Source organism: Drosophila rhopaloa, unplaced genomic scaffold (genome assembly GCF_018152115.1).
Source record: "Drosophila rhopaloa isolate 14029-0021.01 unplaced genomic scaffold, ASM1815211v1 contig_186, whole genome shotgun sequence".
NCBI classification, from domain to species: Eukaryota; Metazoa; Arthropoda; class Insecta; order Diptera; family Drosophilidae; genus Drosophila; species Drosophila rhopaloa.
The window spans coordinates 265,938-270,986 of NW_025335068.1; the positions used below are offsets into that span (position 1 = coordinate 265,938).

At 41.2% G+C, this 5,049-nt stretch overlaps 1 long non-coding RNA gene across 1 annotated transcript; it reads right to left on the minus strand.

Moving 5' to 3' along the window:
* Window positions 1-1,523: 1,523 nt before the first annotated feature.
* Window positions 1,524-3,622, minus strand: LOC123037621. The gene is made up of 5 exons (XR_006417581.1): window positions 3,107-3,622; window positions 2,830-3,035; window positions 2,686-2,768; window positions 2,487-2,627; window positions 1,524-1,858 (listed from the first exon to the last, which is right to left on the minus strand). It is a non-coding gene; the product is annotated as an uncharacterized LOC123037621 (long non-coding RNA).
* Between the last annotated feature and the right edge of the window lie 1,427 nt (window positions 3,623-5,049).

Consider the following 5,049-nt stretch of genomic DNA (forward strand, 5'->3'; position numbering starts at 1 on the left):
AATACATACATAATACATATTTCTCCAATAAAGTGGAGTACACGATAATATCGTCCATGTAGACCAAACAATCCTTGTAGATTAAATCTTCTAAAAGAGTGTTCATGCATCTGTGAAAGGTAGCAGGAACATTTTTTAATTCAAAAGGCATTCGAGTATATTCGAAATGACCATTTTTGGTGGAAATAGCTTTGTAATAGAATTTTCATCCATTTGTATTTGGTGAAAACCTTTTGCGAGGTCAATAGTGGTAAAATATTAACATCTATCAAGTCTGTCCAATATTTCATCCATGACCGGGGTAGGGTATTTGCCATCTACCGTAATTTCATTTAAATTACGACAGTCAATTACGATACGGAACCTTTTTATTCATGATGCATCACTTTTCTTGGGTACTATCCAAATAGGTGAGCAATAAGGGGAATTCGACTTTCGAATTATACCCTGTTTTATCATATCCTTCATTTGCGAATCGACTTCTCGGTCGTAAGCTTGAGGATATTTGTTATTGTTTTTTTTGTAAACCGCTTGCACTTTTTTGTATGACATGATTGTAGTACTAGTTAAAGTCAAATTATCAATCTCTTTAGATTATCTTTTCCCTCGTCATAAAGATGTTCTAATCTAAACTTATTGGTTTCCTGGAAGTCATTATGTATTCCAAAATAAAATGATGAATCTGTTGTAAATAGGGGATCGCAGCAATCAATTTCTGCTTCTCCTTGTTTATATTCGAAATCGTTATAATCATATCTCATTCCGAATTGATAACCGTTTAAATTAACTGTTATTGATTTATAATTAATAATTGCATTACATGCTTCGAGATATTCTCTTCCTATGATCATATCATATCTATCGGAAAAATTATGGACCCAAAATGTTTGTTTGGTCGGAAAAATCTAACTTGCGTGGTATGACACGGCTTCATTTATGGTATGAACTTTATGGTATGAACTTTAAGAGGTGTATTTTTGGTCGTAAATTAAAGTAAATTTCTTTAATTAAATTAATAGAAGAGCCTGTGTCTACAGCACATCGGAACTCTTGATCATTCATGATAATTCGTATGTAGGGGTTTCTACTTCCTGTTCTGTGTCCGAGGCTTGCTGATGAAAATTTTCTGTTTCCATTTTCATACTTTTGCGATTTCTTTTTATTGGTCGATTGGGCGCATTAGCCCCATTTCGTTGTGATTGATAATCCTACCCTGACTATATTTTAAACCTTGTTGAAATTCTTGTTTTGTTGCTTGATATATTGGATGGTTTTCATATAAAGGTTCGTTGTTATTATACCCTCTCAGAGGATATTATAATTTTGGTCAAAAGTGTGCAACGCAGTGAAGCAGACATCTATAAAGTATATACATTCTTGATCAGGATCGCGTCCTGAGTTGATATAAGCATGTCCGCATGTCCGTCTGTCCGTCTGTCCGTCTGTCTGTTTCTACGCGAACTAGTCTCTCAGGTTTAAAGATATCAAATTGAAACTTTGCACACACCCTTCGTTCCTTTGCACGCAATATATAACGGCCGGGATCAGTCGACTATATCCTATATGATTGATCGGAAATGCCATAACTTTGGTGTTTGTAAAGTTAGGAAGTTGGGACTTTCTATGGTTTTATTTTTAACCAATCAATCCGACCTGCGAAATTTCAAAAGGATCGGACGACTATATCCTCAACGAACTTACGTATACACCCGGGAAAGGGGGTGTTATACAGCCGTCTTACGTCTTTGCAGGACGTCTGGGTTTTGTACTCATTGGAGAGAGTGTTCCTTAAATCCATCCAGCATCTGGTTGTTGATGGTTGAGATATGCATAGTGTTGCATTTCATGTTGGAATCGGCTGGAAGAAAAAGGAAGGAGGTATTCGTTTTTGGTATCGATAAAGTTTGGTGGGTGGTGGGTTGCCCCTACTGAAGTGGCGCCCCTTCTGCTGATGCCCTTGGCTATCTAGCTATTTAAAATAGCCCGGTTCGCTCTGGGTATGGCTAGGATGGCCTTGGATTCGCCCAATGACCCACTTTTGGGAGAGGGAAATGGAATATGGTGTGATGAGCATGACATTGCGTAAGTCAGGTATAGGGTTTAGTTTCTGCCAGACATCGAAGCCATGTCGACGTGATTTTTCTATTTGTTATCTTAAAATAGCCCAAGAAAAAGTCCACCGAGGACCCTAGTACATAGGTCCCCGGCAATTAATTCGATTTTCTTCGATTTTCCTCTCGGAGGAAGGGCAGCAAAAACACCTCGTGGTAGTGATCAGCCACCAATAGCCGCAGGCAGCAGCGACAGCCACCGGCAGCAGCAACAGCAACAGGCAGCAGCAACCGCCGCAGCCAGCAGCAACAGCCGCCGGCAGCAGCAACATCCACCGGCAGCAGCAACAGCCGAAGGCAGCGATAGCCAGCCAGGTCGACTAGCAACCGCCGCCAGCAGTTAGGTTATTTAACCACAACAAAATTCCACGTTACCTCGGTGAGTCCATTCCGGGCACGTAGAACCCGATCAGCGCTGCGTCGCGACCCTGACTGTGCTCCTTCACCACGCGGCCTCTCCCACGTCGCGATCCACAGTGGCCAAACCAAGGCGTGGTACCGATCTCCGCACCACACCTGCAAAAACACAAATAGTTAGTCATTTAAGAAAATTAAATTTGTAAATTGTACTTACCATCGTTGTAAATTGATGCGGATTTACCTGCGTCCTTCCATTCTCGCCCCTCGTTAAACCCAGCTATTTGGTCGCGGGAATCCCTAAAAGTGAGGGAGACCCTTAGGTCTATAGGCACTTTTCCTTATATATATTTATACATACGCACGTCCCTTCTTATCCCTCGGAGCTTCCCGGGATTAGGTGACCCGAAATGGTGCAGTAGACCCAACCAACCCTGCGCGAAGATTTGGTTCCGCGGTGACCGTAGCTAGTTTCCCGACCTTGTCGGTACTACCGCTGTGACCCCTTAGTATTATTTTCAAAATGCTGGTGCGCTTAGGGTCACGCATATAAAGAAGCATCCTTACCTGAAATGAATATAAGTTGTAAATATTAAATCGTAAGAGGCAAGTTGAAAATGATGGAGTAAGTTATTTACCTGTTGGGGGAGATGGGCCGGTCGTAGACCGCCTGGCAGTGATTCCGGCCGCTAACGATGGGTGGTGCCTCCCTCGGGCACCACAGAAAGGGAGGGTGCGCTGTGGCAGCCACATCTGATGCCACTTTTCCGTCGTATTGGTCCCGATTTGTTTGTTGTTTCGTTTGTTTACGTTTAGGTTATTAGAGATGTTAGTATTTGTAGAGCGAGACGTCGATAGTCATCGATATTTAATGTTGTGGGGCTGTAGGGACATTGGGGGTACTCCGCCCTAAGGATTCCGAAGCTAGCCGGGGCCGTCCCAGGAAGAACAATATGCAGTTCCATAACAATAGGCATCTCCGTCAAGCTGCATTTCGATCGCCTGGCGATGTCTCTTACCACTGGTGGGGCAGAACTAAGGTTTTTTATTTTTTAGTACTTCCTTGTGTTATGATTTAAGGCACTAATGCCCTCTTCCCACAGAGCTCCATCCACCATCCACCAACGGATGGTCCATAAGGTTTTGCCGTTCCGAAAATTCCCAGTTAGTTCCCCATCCAAATTTGACGGACTTTTTTATGCGATAGTTAGGCGATGTTTTTTTTGGTGCAACTCTGAGTTCTTCTTCTTGACAGTGGAAATTGGAACATTCACTAGGAAAATTTAAAAAAATAATGGCTGGTAACTTTTGAACAGGAAGGCGCCAATTCAAAAAATGCTGTTTATACTTGTAATAATTAATTAATTACTGCTCCATCCGTGTGGCAGCATTAGGTGTTGCTCCACTCTTTCCTAGGCGCATAGGTATGCTCAACATTGAGCAGAACATTTAAAATGAAATAAAATATAAAATTATAATAAAACAAAAAACAAACATTTATATATAATGAACTTGATTTGTTACCATTTAGACAATATTGGGCAATAGCTGTTCATATTTTGTCTGCAGGCTGGCAAAAATCTGCAGACGTATTAGTTCGTTTTGATTGTTCGCGTAGATCACTTGCAGTCTGTTACCAAGTATCATTTATAACGCTGTTGTGCTCATTTTAAATGTTGTGCAAAATGCAACGGGCTAAAATGATGAGCCACAGCTGTTCAGATCAGCTGTTATCGGATGGTGGATGGTGGATGTGCTCTGTGGGAATCGGAGTTTCACATTTGTCAAAAATCGCAACCGTTTCAGACGGATGGACTCTATGGGAAGAGGGCATAACTTTTACAATACCTTATATATTTCGGACGTTGATGCAATATGATCAGCGCAAACAAGTGGCCCTTACGACACGGAGCCCTATTCCCTAATGGGCGTTAAAACGAGATCGCGAGAAGTGAAAAAGGATAATATAGAAGCGGACAGACTAAGTTAGAAATACGTACGAGACTAATACTAATTTTGTGCTAATTAAGATTAAATTAATGCTTTTACTCTTGGCAAAGAGTCGGTAGTAGAAATAACATGGTATAGTCTATTATAGTCGTTACACAGTACTCTAAACGGTTCATGCATATCATAGTTGGATCTACAAATATTTAAAGAAAGAGGAACATAGTTCCTGGTAATTCTATTAGGCACGGAGAAGTTTATGCGACCCAGTAACTCGGGACTCTCCGCATCCCCGTGAATAAGTTTATAAATAAAAGTTGTGCCTAGCATCGTTCTACGGTTTAATAAGGATGGTAGATTAATTAAAAGAAGTTCTTGAGTAGGATGGTAAAAAAAGGCTTTTATTCCAGTTAAGGCCCCGTAGAGCAAATAATAAAAACTTCTTTTGCACAGACTCTATCCGGTCTATATGTACACCATACAGAGGACTCCAAACTGCTGAACAGTACTCCAGGATTGGACGGACTAGTGAAATGAACAGAGTCTTTGTAACATAGGGATCATCGAATTCCTTTGACCACCTTTTAATAAATCCGAGTACTCCCCTGGCTTTATTTACCATAGAAGTAATATG